The sequence below is a fragment of the Phalacrocorax carbo genome, chromosome 24, assembly GCF_963921805.1.
Source record: "Phalacrocorax carbo chromosome 24, bPhaCar2.1, whole genome shotgun sequence".
NCBI lineage: Eukaryota > Metazoa > Chordata > Aves > Suliformes > Phalacrocoracidae > Phalacrocorax > Phalacrocorax carbo.
In genome coordinates, this window is record NC_087536.1 from 1,147,984 (window position 1) to 1,162,641 (window position 14,658).

At 47.2% G+C, this 14,658-nt stretch overlaps 1 protein-coding gene and 1 long non-coding RNA gene across 3 annotated transcripts in view; one reads left to right on the forward strand and one right to left on the reverse strand.

Moving 5' to 3' along the window:
* The window catches only part of SLC23A2 (solute carrier family 23 member 2), a 58,141-nt gene extending 56,009 nt beyond the window's left edge, over positions 1–2,132 (reverse strand). Inside the window, exon 1 of one of the 2 annotated variants that reach the window (XM_064472862.1) lies at positions 2,008–2,132. The gene's annotated coding sequence lies outside the window, so the exon portion shown is untranslated. The remainder of the gene's footprint in view (positions 1–2,007) is intronic. The other variant, XM_064472864.1, reaches the window with a different exon arrangement.
* On the forward strand, positions 814–14,188 carry LOC135317138 (uncharacterized). Its single transcript, XR_010376244.1, has 3 exons — positions 814–1,571; positions 2,803–2,886; positions 6,837–14,188. It is a non-coding gene; the product is annotated as an uncharacterized LOC135317138 (long non-coding RNA).
* Positions 14,189–14,658: the final 470 nt, after the last annotated feature.

The window sequence follows — 14,658 nt, forward strand, 5'->3', positions numbered from 1 at the left end:
TACCTCCTTCCCTTATCCCCAGGGCTCTGACATTTTCAACTCCTATTTGCATCTTCACTAATGCCAAAGGCTTGTTTAAATCCATGATAAAAATCTCAGGCCCTGTTTAACCTCATTGGTAGCCCAAGGTTGAATTTCTTCCAGTGCATCTCCATGTTAATACTGCTCTAATTTCAAGCTATCTGGATCATGACTGGAAGCCAGGAGTAGGGTTGTAAAAGTTCATCAATTACTAATCCAATTGCCCTACATATCTCAAGGATTATTTTCCAGTTTACTGACCTGAGTTACTTGTTGCAATACTCTTATCTATAGTGAAATCACTAGGTAGATCAAGGTGGGCAGGGTTCACTCTAGCCCTGGCAGTGTGCGGCACATCAGCAGCTAATCGCTCTAGTATTTATTGTGCTTCTCCGCTAGGTTTTACAGCCTGCATCAAACTCCAGCTGCCAGTAAAACCACTACCCAAAACAGCTTTTTTTTTTTTTAAAGCTTAAACTGGGTAATTTACATCTTGCTCAACTACAACACGGTGCTGCAGTGAGGATATACAAACATATTAAGCTCTCTGTGAAAACAGATCATTTGGTATTTTTATTTCAGCTGGTCAAGTTCAACATCGACAGGGAGCCCAGCATTTACCTGGCACCGAACTCATACTCGGAGAGTCCACTACATAAGACAAATGATAAAATGGAAAATATTAAAAGGCGAGGTCTTTACCTTGTCTTAAGTACATCTCAGGATTTCCCTTTCCTGCCAGAATCTTCTACTGGCTCTGCTGGCAGCTCGCTTTCAGGGTCAGCCCCTGCCTGCACTTACCTGGCAAGGTTAAGGGACACGCTGCATGGGACCCGAAACTGTGTTAAGTGTTCATCTTCCCAGTTTACAGAATGACAATGACGGCCCCAGAATGCAAGGATGGGAACGAAACTGTACAAGCCTCTGCCTGCATTCCCATCTTTTATTAAAAAAGCCAAAGCCACTAACAACAGAAACGCACAACATGGGTAGTTAGTCCTTATCTGTTAAGTAAGGAAACCTAATCGAAGGCTTTCAACAAGCTTTGTTTGGGCATTTTTCTGCCCTACCTACATCAATTATTTCTACCCAAAATGTACGTTAAAACAAAAGAAAATGACACATGATACTGAACGGGGTTCACAAGTCAAAAGCAGAAATGAGAAATATTTACTGACTTGATCTGCACTAAAAAAAAAAAGCCAACCAACAACAACAAAAATCAAACAAATAAAAAGGTGAAGGAAAAACCCCCAAAGCATATCACGAGAACGGGATCAGACAAGAAAGCGAGGCCACCCCTTCATGACCAGGGGAGAATTAACCTGCATGTCTCCATCCCATTTGCAAGCTTACGACTCTGCCACCCATTTTGTTTCAGATTAAAGGAAAAAAAAATTTTAAATAGATGATGTCAATAGAAGAGAAGACAACCCTCCACCCCCAGGGTAGATGCCCTCGGTGTCTCTGCCTCGCAGGGCAGGTGAGCCCGCCGCAGGTGCCCTCCTCAGGCATGTCCCTCTCCCGCCGCCGCCCAGGCCATGCCCCAGGTAGGTGCCTGCGGCCCTTCCCCTCCGCCCAGCACGGGCTGGAGGCGATGCCGAGCCAGAAAACACCGGCACGGAAAACACGGAAGGGTTTAAAATATAAAATAAAAGGGAAAGGAGGAGAGGTACGGACAGCGCAGGAGCCGCGCGGCCAAGGTGAACCACGGTCAGGCAACATGGTGGAGGCTGCCGGGGAGCCCCGACCCACCTCGCCGGGGGGAGGAAGAGGCGAGCCCCGGGTGCCTGGGGATGGAGGGCGGCTCTCAGGCGGCGGCGTGGGGCCGGGATGGAGGTGACAGCAGGCGGGAGGCGAGAGCAGTGACCGCGGCGAGCTAAGGGGAGAGCGCCGCGGGGGAGGCGCCGGCGAGGCTTCTCCCTCAGGGCGGACGGGAGGGCGAGCGGCGGCGCCCTGCCCGCAGGAGAAGGAGGACGGGCTCACCTGCCATAGCGGGCTGAGGGCGGTAATGGCGCTGGGGGTTGCAGCACCCCTCGGCTCCGCTCCGCGCGTTCAGCAGCGGCGAGTGCGGCGGGGCCGGGGCGGCCCCGGCAGGCAGAGCACGGGGCGGGCCGGGCCCCGCTCCGCCCCCGACAAGATGGCGCCCACCACCCTCCCGCCCTTCTCCCCTCAGGGCGCGACCGCCATGGCGGCCCCGGGGTGGCGGGGATGCTGGGGCGGGCCGAGGGGACTCCCGGCCCCGCGACGGGGCTCGGTCCCACCGGCGCGCCTCGTCTGGGGCGGGTGTGTGTGTGTGTGTCTCTCCGTGTCTCTCCCTAGCCCCCGGGAAAATGGCGCTTACCTGGTGTCACCACAGGCTGCGCTCACCCTTGGCCCTTACTGGGGTTTGTGTTGGGTGGGTTTTTTTTTTTAGGAAAAATCCAGCTTTTATAATAGGAGAGTAAGCTTGGTGGGGATGAGGAAGGATAAGGAAGTTGAGCCTCCCCCTCCCCTCCCCCCCACCATCAAAGATGACATCTCCACCCCACACACATCCCTCTTCCTAAAAAATCTCACTTTTCTGAGATTTTCAGTTTTCTGGCTGGGGGACAGATGGGGCAAATCTGACATAATCCCCCCACCCCATGGAACTGGGTGTTTTCAGACATACCACAGACGTTTGCTGCTGCGATACCCCATACCAAAGATGGACAGCTCTCATGTCCTCCACAGAACCTGAAATTCCTAATGGATTTGCATAACCTTAACTCGCTTTAATTTGGCTTCTGCCCTTTCCAGTACACGTAGTTCTTGGACATGCTGAGAACCAGCTGGCTCGTGAAACCTTCTGCTGCCCAATGCTTTTCTGGGAAGCCACCTCTGGTAATTTCTACCTTTTCTGCCCCGCAGTGAAACCATGCTACGAACATCAGCCTGCTAATTTGCAGTAGGTGTCCTTGAGATAATATTGACTGATGCTGAGCTTTCTCCCCCACCAGCCCCGTTCGTTATTTGATTAAGGTGCCTCATAGCTGCAAGTCGATAGGAAAGCCTGTGCTCCCCAGTCCAGTGACACTAATTGTAATCCATTGCATCATTTTACCCAGACCTGCAATTCTCTGTTGATTTTTCAGGTCTTTGCCTTAATAGCTGCTGTTTGTGCAGAGTTTGGCTACCGGGAGTGTTTACCGAGTATTTGTTCGCCAGCTGTCCGAACCCTTCCATCCTGCTGCCCCTATAAAGAGGGTTTCTTCAGATCCCATTAAAACCCAGGAGCTTATTTTAAGACCGTAGACCCTACAGGGCCTCTGGAGCATTTGTGCTTCTTATCCTTGTGCATCATTTTTTCCACATTCACTGCAATACCCTCCCTGTTAAGCTTCTAAAAGGCTTTCAAATCAGCCATATGGAGAACTATATAGGGCATGGATAAGTCACAACGCACCTCTTCTGCTGCTCTAGATTATGAATATCAATACCTTAGCATTATTCAGTACCTGGCCTTATCCCAAACATATACATAGAGTTAGTGCAGCTTTTAAATGTTAATAGCCTTTGTTTGTAGGGTAGAGGAGCATGGAGCCATGAGGTAAGGGACATTTTAGTAATGCAAGATTGATAGAGACTGCTGCAGTTTCACTGTTGACAGGAGTTTGTACAGGAAGATGGATCATATGTGTTCAGTGATGCAGGATCCCTACAAGAACATCCTGTGTTCAGAAATCATTGGCAGAGACATAGCTCCTTTCTTTTTTTTGTTACAATTTTCTAACCTGCGCTCCCCTGGTGGAAGATGGCAGAGTGAAATACAGGTAGTAAGCAAGAGATCCACAAATGGGAAGTTCAGACATATGTATCAGTCTGAAGACTGATAAAGAGACCTGGGGTCATGATAATCCCAGGAACAAGGTGGATTTAGTGCTCCAAGAACTGAATTTGAGATAGCTAGACCCACTGGAACCATGGGCTCAAACCCAGCAAAGCATTTTTCAGGCCTTTGTTCCTCCTAAATAGATAAATTACCTTCCAGGTGGCCTGCCAAGCTGTAAAGTTTCAGAACATACCTCAGTACTTCACTTGTTCAGGGGGCCACAGCCCATTTTATGCTATTGCACTGTCCTGATGTAGAAGTAAAAATAATTTTACTGAGATTATTGGCATATATCATTTCTGGTATTAAAATGTAGTGAAGAACTATGAGGTATTTATAAAAATTTTCAGTGACTTTCTGCCTGAATGATTCACAGGACCATTAAAAAAGTTGGAAGAATCAGAGACAAAGGATGTGCCCATGCATATCCTTCATAACAGTGCTATCAGAAGAAGTTAGCAGTCATTAATCATTTCGTGTGCAGACCTTTGAGATCCTAAAGGAGACACCTTCCTTTTGTTGTTTTCTTTTCTTTGCTACATCTAATCTAGGAGATTATCTGAGCTCCTCAAAACTCACTCAGGGATTTACCTGAACAGGTGAGGTGTGCTGTATCTAGACAATTAGTCACAATAGAAGGCTTATTCCAGTCTTCCCAATTCAACCAGTACCTGTCCATCAAAAATATAGAGCCTGAATTCCTCTTGTAATTGCCCTAACTGGCCTAAATTCCTGTAACGCTGACTGTCTTCAGCTAAGACTACAGTCCTGGAGTCCCAGTTCCTCCCTTTGTTTTTTGTACTAATCAGTCATTATGCTTGCTTTCATAATGCAGGATAAATATTATAGTATTAATGTAATCACAGGAATAACAACTGGAGAGTGCACGAGCAAACAGTGCTTTGTGATATTTGCCAGCCCGAATCACTGCAACACATCCACTACAGCGTGCGAGAAGGGACATGATTTTGTGGTGAGGTTGTGCCCATGTGGAGCTAAAAGTTCTCCATAAGGAGATAGTGTCGTGGGACAGTCAAGCCTTTAGCCCAGGTTGTGTGTCCTTCTCCGCAGCCAGAGAACACAACTATTGCGGTAGCCTGGGCAGCCTGTAACGAGTATGTTCCCCAAGCATGCCAGCGTTGTTTTGTTTCTTCATGGGTCTGTGCAAATAAACTGGTAAGGACAGGACTACAGAAGGTCAGGGTTTTCTCGAGATGCAGCATGTACGTTACCGTCATAAATTTAAATGCTGAAATCTTTTTGGCTGACATCCCTTCTGTTTACTCACAATTTCCATTTTAAACCAAAGTGTTGCCTCAACGGGGATGTGAATCATCGATCTGAGTACAGGATCTCCAAAAGACCAAATCAAAACTTCACATCTAGTTATACCCAGGGATGATGGTTTTGGGTCTGGGATCCATAGCTCATTTCCAATTCCTTGTCTTGTTTTCTTGGTGTGGTTTGGTTTGTTGTGGGTTTTTTTTTTGTTTTGGGTTTTTGTGTTTTGTTTAAACAACATAAAACAAGGAAATAAAAAAAAAGTTTGCCTTATATCAGATGGACAATATTTTATGTGAATCCTACAGATAAGAGTCCAGGAGTGAAGAACAACCCAGCACACATGCATGTGGATAACAGGGAGTATCTTTCACTGGACTACACAAAATAAAAATGAAACCCCTGGTATTTCAACAGCCGCCTAGGAGGTGAAAGAAAGCTCCCCACGAAAAGGCAAAAACCCCCCATGTAACTCACCAGCAGTGATGTTTTTGCTTCTTCCTCTAGAATATGAAATAGTAACTGTAAGGGGAAGAGAGTACTGAACTGGGCAGACTGTAAGTTAGAGAAAGCGAGAGTGAAAAACCCTTCTTAAAAAAATGCTGTCTACCACCACCTAGTGGAAGACACCACTTAAGATTCCTTGACCTACATAAATTTCTAGTTTGTCTTGGGGACAGTCATGACTTGATTGCTCCCCTCCCCCCATTATATGGAAATAGAGTTAACAAAAAAAAATTACTTCTCTTTAAGAACTATTTCTAAAACTGAACGACAAATGACATACTTCCTGGTCTGTCATCTGAGCTAAATACTCAGTTCTGTCATCTGCAAAATGGAGGTAGGAAGACCCAGGAAGAATTTTATGCAGTTTAATTAGTGCAAAGTGCTCTTAATAGCAAATGGGGCTTTTAGTCCAAGGATCACAGACTACTTTGGTCCAAGTACTCAAATTACTGAGGCTTCAGTCAGCAATCCAAGAGGCAGATGCACTGCTGTGCTTGCTATATAGGAAGATAAACAGCAGGGGTTGCAAAGTTACAGTTGCCTGCTTTCACATAATAAATCAATAGGTGAGCAGGAGGAAAATCTGTATAGTTGCAGAATTGTTGGATGCCTGCTGTTTGTATCAAGGTGGTTTTACCTCTGGTAGTTTTTGGACAGAGGAGACCTTCCTTCACCTTTGTCTATGCAAAATACTGTGTAAGTGGAGAGCAGAATCTGGCAGCCAGCACAGTACAAACAACCCAGAACAGCTCCCTGTGCTCCTTGCTGTAGGGCCGCTCAGACCACAGTGGCCACGCGGTATTCATCCAAATGTTATTCCCGTGAAGGTAGGGAAGGAAGAGTAATAAAGAACGCTTACAGTAACACTAACTCAACTGGACAGCTCGTGATTTGGACGAGAAGCTAATTTCATTGATGCTGTTATGTCTGGTCCCTCAGGGGCTGTACCAAAGAGATGAGATTTAATGTGCTGAGTCAGGAGGAAGGCCTGCATTTGGCAGAGGAAGGTGGAGATGGGCTTAGTCACCTCTCTGAGTTCATTCTAGTTTTCTTTTAAAAAGCACAGCTCCTGAAACTAACCACAGGAGAGTCCTTACATCTTGGGAAGAGTGGGAGCAGGAGGGGGCTAGGAAAGCAGCACACATTTATCCTCCCTGTTCTCTTTTTCTGCCAGGTTCCAGCTGCCAATACTGCTGAACCGCTGGAGCCACATCCCTGGGCTCTTGAGATGTTGTGGCAGCAAAAAAGGCACTGCAAGAGCCCGCGGCTGACAGCTCCTGACATTTTTGCTTTGTCCATGCACATTGACACTGGTGTTTCGCTTGCAGCTACCCCTCAGCTGAAGCCTGTCACTTGGAGAGATGGTCCCCAACCAGGGATTTGCCACCTTGCATCAAGTTCATGCACGGCTGTTCAAAGCTGGGGCAATAAAGGGCAGCTTCTGTTGACAGATGTGTACAGGCAGGACCAATCTACTTCCAAAAGGTGGTGGACATGGTGCACAAAATAATTTTTAAATCCATTAGAGGAATTTTGTAGAACAAATAAAACAGGTTTTCTTAAGCCACCTCCACTGGGAGTTCAAATGAAGATCCTTTACTTTGCCAAAGAGCAGGCAGCAGCACCCTTGTGGTTGCTTACTCATATCTCAGCAGAAGTGATAGCAGAGAGAGAACCCCTGTTTTAACCTTCCATTGCCTGAACCCACCTGCAAACAGTTCTGAGAACATCCACAATGTGCTTAAAGGGGGAGGACGGTCATTACTTTCATCCGCTACTTCCCCATGACTCATTTAATGCCTCATGTGAACATACAGTAACAGTGATGTCAGGAATGATAGAAAAACGATTGCTGCAGAATCAACCTCCTCTAGCAAGTGGCAAAAGACAAAATAAATGAGCGTGGTGCTGAGGCACGAGTTAAAGGTCAAAATCGGCAGCACCACAACCAGCCCTTTACAAAGCTGCTTCTCAAATCGAACTGTCCGAATCACGCTGGGCAGACGCCGGGAATTGTCTTTCACACACAGCTAGAAAAAGAACTCCCTGAGGCAGGAGGGAGACCTGGGCCCAAACCAAAGCTGAACAGGCAACTCACGAGCTGGAAACTGTCTGTGGCAATACTTTTCAGTTCCTTCTTCCTCCGACAGCTGTACTAATGCTTGTCACAGGAGTGCAAACCAGGCAATTATAGCAAGCATGGATGCCACAGGGCTGGACAGGCTCACTATTTATAGTTCCCCACTGACAGAGCTTTCCCACTGTGCCGCTGCACACAGGTTAAGGTACAGTCCATGCCTTGAAAGGCTCACAGTCTAAATAAAAATAGAAAGAGGAAGGACTACCAGCCCCTTTTATGATGAAAGCCAAGACTCAGCGATGAAAAGATAAAAAGGAAATCCACGGCAGAGCCTGGAACAATGGACTCCAACTTCTCCCCCAAAAATTGCCCTTTATTTTGTTAACTCCTTCCCTGCCTGAAGTGCCACCTCTCCACTACCCATAATTGGAGCCAAACTGTCCAGCACAGTGTCACTGAAGTGTTCTTCCAAGCTCTGCCCTATCTTGCCATGGTTAAATTATCTTCCCTCCAGCAGAGGTGGGAGAAGGGATGCGCGCCTGCTCCTAACTCCCCGAGAGCTGGGCCCGTGCCCCACTGGGAGGGTGGGGAGCATCGGAGCAGGACAGCACCCTGGTACGCTGACCCTGCTAAAGGGATGATAAACTCCCCGGAGTGGAGCAGGCTGTCAGCTTCAAGCCTTCAGTATCTCAGCCGACTGCGGATGCAAGTCAAAGATAGTCTCCTTTATTTCATAGGAGGGATTAAAACGCGAGCTGTCTCTAAGCTGAACTTTGAAGTGTCTTCTTAGCAATTGGAAATGCAGTCGCTCAACAAAGAGAAACCTTTGCAAATAGAGTTTTTTTTTTTAATTTGAAGTTGGAGACCAACCATTGGCCTATTTTTAGTCATACATTTGAACTGGCCATGTTACAATCCTGCCTCTGTTCTCATGCAATAGAAGGCAAAGAGGATTCACTTGACCTGCAGTGTACAGAGAAAATAAGGCATTTGTCTGGGAAAGAACCACCCAAAATAGCAGTGAAGAAACCACGCTGTGACATGAACTGTTAAGAGTTGAGACAAGAAAAATGAATATTATAGGAGGTGTTAGACTTTTTCGGATGACATTAATGTAAACAATTGCTAGAAATTTATATGGTGATGCTAACTGGTATTTGCAGGTTTAAGGACCTGCTAATCTTTCCCTTTTACACTGAATACACTACATGTATGAGAAGAAGAAATAATCCTTGCTGAGGTGAGCTCTCGGCTTTCTTCAAGGATTCTTTCTACATCTACCTGACTTTACCTTTGCTAAATGTGGCTTTTGGCTCGGAAACTGATGCTCTTGCATGGCCAAACCCTCCCTGGGCAGCGGGGTTTTGGCCAATTGGTTTGACCGCTTGCTTTAGACATGACGCAACACAGTATGACAAATGCAAGCAAACATCAGGATGGAGCGCAATGGAAATGCTGCATCCTATCTGACAGGTCAGTGGGAGGGAGAGGAATTATTTGTCCTGGTAATAGTACATGGAAAAGCACAGAGGCGGGGGGTGGGATGCATTTGCAAACATCTCATGTTCCCTAAACTTTTTACGGCCCCCTCATTAGGTTTTGCAATGTCCTAAAGCAGACAATTATTACTATATCCATTTTCTGTCTTTCCCCTCCTTCAAGCAGCTTTTCAAGCTGGGGAAAGAACGCAGAAGACCTGACTGCGGATGTATTAGCTTCCCGCTATCACGTCAGCGAGACTGTGTGAACCACGCATTTCCCACTGACATGGAAAGAAAGGTTAAAACCTTGCATGACAGGTTAACAGCATGATTTGCAGCAACGGCTTAAATGAATGGTTGCAGGCACGAAAGACTAGCAGGCAGCTAATCTTTTAAAGACTTAAGAGCAGCTACTACTTCAGTCCAAGTAAATATTTCAAAACAAATTTAACTAGTGGCGACTAGAGGATTTTTTCCCCCCTTCAACAACCCAGGCTGAAATGGTGATTCCTCCACAGAACTTATGTTTTCAGTGCCAAAACTGCTATTTCACAGGAGCAGAAAGGGTCCTCTCGTGGAAGATTCATCGCAATTTTGTTCCTTACTGTAATTGCAGCAGGGCTGGAAGAGCTGTCTGTGAATCTCATAGGTCCGTGTTACTGTCAGAGAGGCAAGCTCCAAGAGCAGCCTTGATGCGGCTCCAGGGGTGGAGGACAGCATCCAACAGAGGTACAGCATAGAGGAAGGAAGTGTTTGCTTCCTGATCCTTGTCACGAGTAAACTCTGTCCATGCAGGCCACAAAAAAGACCTCCTAATAATGACCTTACTTCCAATTAAAAGAAGTTTCTTAACACTTTCCTAGACACAGGTGAAAGCATGGAAGGAAAGGCCTCCAGGTAAAATGTACTTAACCAGTACAAATCAAAGTCTGCCTGAGCCTGGAGAAGCAAAACAGTCAATGAAGTGATTTGGAAACAATAATTTCTAATCCACAATTAACCTTTTTTTCCCCCAAGATCTCTCCCCCCTCCCACCTCCTTGACCCTTGGCTCCATCTCGGAACAAAGCCAATTCTCTTGGGAGGGAGGAATCTGTTATGGCTCGCTGAACTGTCTGGGCTATTTTTAGTTAAATCCAGCATTCCTAAAAATCTCCAGCTGCTTGTGTCTTAAGGAAGGAGAAAGGAAACGCTGTGAACGTGCACATCCACATTTCACACGGGGAGCGCAGAGCACAGCACGCCAGCTGCCTCGCAGCACGAGAGCTTAGCTGGGCTGAACACAGAGCTCTAGGAAAAAGGCAAAGACGATTTCTTTTCACCAGGTAGAGAAGGCAGAAAATGAAGGCAGGATTGATGACTTCCCCGAGCTGGAAGAGGCAAACCAAAGGTCTCTGCTAGCAGTAGGGAGGCCAGAGAGATCTGAGGGCCAGGCAATTAGCACTTACCCATTAAACTGATGAGCTGTGGCTCCAGAGTACAGCAACGAGGAGAGCGCCAAGTGGAAAGGCTGGATCAGCCAAGGAGCCCAGGAGGTGCTTTGTAGGTAGAGAGCTTGCTGGGAAGAGCAGGACAAACACCCCAAGGGATGGGCCAGGGCAAGCTGAAGGAGCAGTTTTGGGAGAGGCAGAAGATGCGAGGGGCAGTTGTATGAATGGGCTGATGCTTGGGACTTTTAAGGACTAGGCGTGAGGGGGAGGAGTATGGAGAGAGCACAGAGAAACTTGTTTTAGACCACGGCGTAAGTGGAGCGCAGCACAAATCTGATTAGAAGGGACAAAACTGTTGTGCCGAGTCATTTCTTCCTGCCCTGCAGGGTTTTTACGTTGTCTTTTACGTTAAGCAAAATCCATACTGCTGTAAGAGTAGCAGTACAGCACTGAGCCTCTCAGTGGCAAATGTTGCTGAATTTGGCTAATTGCCGTTGACAGAAAGCAAGCAAACCCCGAGCGCAGGGGCTGGTCTAAGTGTTCCTGCATGACGGGTACCAGAAAAGCACTAGAGATGCTGTTGCAGATTGTGCTGTTTGCTCAAACAAAGCATTTGCTTTATGGCTCTATTTATAGCACGAGGGTCGTAGCCAGTGTGCGCCAAGTGAGTCATCACATTTTCTCCCCCAAATCTCCGCAGATGTTTCACACAACTTCTAAGATATGTTTAAGTAACCTGCTGGCCAGCCCAGCCTCCTTACAAACACCCCACACTGCGGACAAACATCCAGCCAGGCCTCGTGGATGAGGTTATCAAAAGAGGAAAATACAAATCACTGCTGAGAAAAGACAAACAAGGAATTAGAAGTTCGTTTCCTCTTGCTACATCACCATGGGACCAGCAATAGGCCTTGCTCTTCTCCCCATCCCTTGAACCTTCATCAGCACAAGCACATGGAGAATCTCAGAGAGAAGGATCAGCAGGGATGCCAAAAAAAAATATATAGCTCAAGTAAAGTTGCTGCCTGGAGTACTTAACACCTGCTTCCCCAGGGCTGGACCGCAGTGCCTGCAGCTGCGTCCCTATAGAGGAATCATGTCTCTTTACAAGGCTTTTTGTATGGACAGATGCAAAATCATGAGCCCGTAAAAAGCACAACATTGCTGGCTCCATGAGCCTTAAAACAAACAAGAATTGAGAGACCAGGATAGGGTGATAAGCGCTTCAGGGCTGCAGCTTCACTTGGACTCAAAGCTCAGACACCATCTCCAGGCTGGTGAAACACCTCACCACTCCCTTTGTCACTTCAAGCAACCTACAGAAGCACACTTTGAGCCTCTTCAAGGGTTTGAGAGCCATTTGCACAACGCTTTGGATAATTCTGGCTCTTCCTATTGCTCCTTTCCACTGCTGAGTTTATCTCCATCCCTCCTGTTTTTGCCATAAGCCCCTTTCAGGCAGGCATCCTTCTACAGATCTCCCAAAAGGGACGTTAGCCATGACCTTGGAGATGCAGCATCAGATGCGATGCTTGCTGCAAACCCTCGCTGTCCTCAGCCTTATGCAGTGCCCGCGTTGGCAGAGACCATCGCACTGCTTTTAGCAGCATCGCCGGGTGCGATGCCTCTCCTGGGAGCCCCCCGAGGTCCCCCAGCCAGCACGTGGGTAGCAGGTTGACTCCTTAGCTCTCCACTTGAATGTCACCACTCGGTACAAGTCTGCTGCCTGACTTCCCTCCTCGGTGGAAGCTGGCTGTGGGAAGCATTAGAAAAGTAGTTACACATGGCATCTTTGAGCCAGGAGCCAGTGGTGGTCATCTCTCTCTCTCAGCTGGTGGCATTTGCACCACCGACAGTGGTAAGGAGCCTCCTGGGGAGGAAAGGACAGGCCCCATTCTGCCTTGGGGAGCACAAGATGCTATGAAAAGCGAGACCTTGCAAGCAAGGAGCAGAGAAAGAGCCATTTTGGATTTAGCATCAGTTTCCAGGGCTTGTAGTTAGTGTCTGCAGCTACCCAAGGTTGCCTCCACTGCTACCTTGTTTGCTCCCCGCAGTTTGTTCACCTAGATGTTTTGAACAGCTTGTCTACAAAAGGGAAGTTTCCTGTGATGTGAGGATTCTTGGGAACTTCAATTAGCTTTGTTCACTCCAGAGAGTAAAAAAAAAATAAAATGATCAAGATAATTACTTAAAATGAGTTTTTGCTTTTGTAAATTATACACTGTAAATTATTTCTCTGGGACTGCTGGTAGCTCAGGCCAGAGGACTCTAGAATGACATTGCCAAATGTCTTTCCAGCAACTTTATGGTATTAAATTAAGTACATAATTGTACAAATACACCCTACAACAGCAACAGAAGAACATCACCGAGGATACATGAATTTAAGCACTCGTAAATAGAGCAAAGCCTAAAATATGGGCGCCTGTTCTTTCACCAGAGCTTCTGTGCATAATAACACCACATCAAGCTATATAAATGCTGACTATTTTTTTCTCCGAGACAGCTGCCTTGCCGAGTGCCCAGAATGGATGATGCTCAATAAAGGAAATAGCTATTCAATATTATCCTCATTCATCAGCGTTCGGCCAGTGCCTTACTTGTCATGCAAGCCCTGCTCTGGAACCAGAAACTTCTTCACAGCGTTTTCCCATCACCCTCGCCACTGTGGTGAGTCAGTTCTCCCCAAACCCACAACACCCATGATCTTACAGAAGAGGAACTGAGGAGCAGAGCCATTAACGGCAGGGTTTGGCGGGACCAGCTGACACCTGGGGTCAAGGGAAGGATACAGCTACAGAGTCCGGGAGCTCAGGGAAGGCAGCCAAGGCAGCCACGCAAAGCACACGCACAGGTCCACAGGGCGGCAGGGGTGGGATGAAAACTGACGAGATGCTATTGTGATGTACCAGTGCAGAGGGACCGGAACAGCAGTGCAATGGCCACAGCCCCATTTGGGAGGAAAGCTTCAGCCTTCTGTAATGTTTTAGCAAATAAAAGAGCCGTCAGCACTGATTACACTCAAACCTACACCAGAGTGGCACCGCTGCTGCAGTATGGACCAGGCTCAGAAAAGCAAAGCGTTTGCAGTAAATTTTTCCTCTCTCTTGAAATAAATGTAAACTCATGTATTTTGCAAGACAAAATTGAACCCTGGCTATTAGCTACACTACAGCTAAACGATTAATAGACATTTGATTATCTAGAGACTTACACTCTGGAGGAAAACCATGCTTAGAATGAAATATGTCAACCTCAAGAATGTAGTTGTCTCAATCTACATTTTCCCAGAGGTCAACATACCTTTTCTTTCCCAGAAGTGCCTCCTGTTGTCCAAATTAGATATAAAACAATCCCTGTAGAGAGAAAAACTTCCCTGCAGCCATCCCTCACACAGAAAGCCCTACGAGCAGTAGGGCAGTGACTGTTCTTATTTATACACTGTGCTGCCCGAGGACTTTGCTTCTGTCAAATAAAAAATAAATTAACTGCTTGCCTTTCCTCCAGAAATGCCAGCACGTTCTCCTGTCCTCTACATTGACTTATCCCTCTCAGTCAGCCCAGGCTTCCCAACTTTCTGCCTCTTATCGGCCCCACTTGAAAGCATCTTCTCCCTCCCCCTTTTTCCATCTAAACTTCCCTTCCGTTTCCTCTCCCCTTTCCTAAAATCCAAACAAACCCACATTCTTATCCCCTAATAGAGCCCAATTCATGGGTTTTGCGTCAGCAGCCACTCTCCTGGCCAGCCCAGCTTTAATGGACACATTTCAGCTGCTGCCAGGCAGCACGTGACATCTGGGAAGCAGGGCTGCCATCGGCCCAGGGGCCAGCGCGTCGGGGACGCGCGACGGGCAAGGGCCAGCGTGACGCAGCAGAGCGGGAGAGAACACGCGTAGTTGTCGCCCTCAGAGATGGAAGGGGAGATCCTGAAGTCCATCCGAGTGCAACACTGGCACACACACAAGCCAGTTAAGTCAAACAAGGGAAGAGATGGATGTTTAAAAAA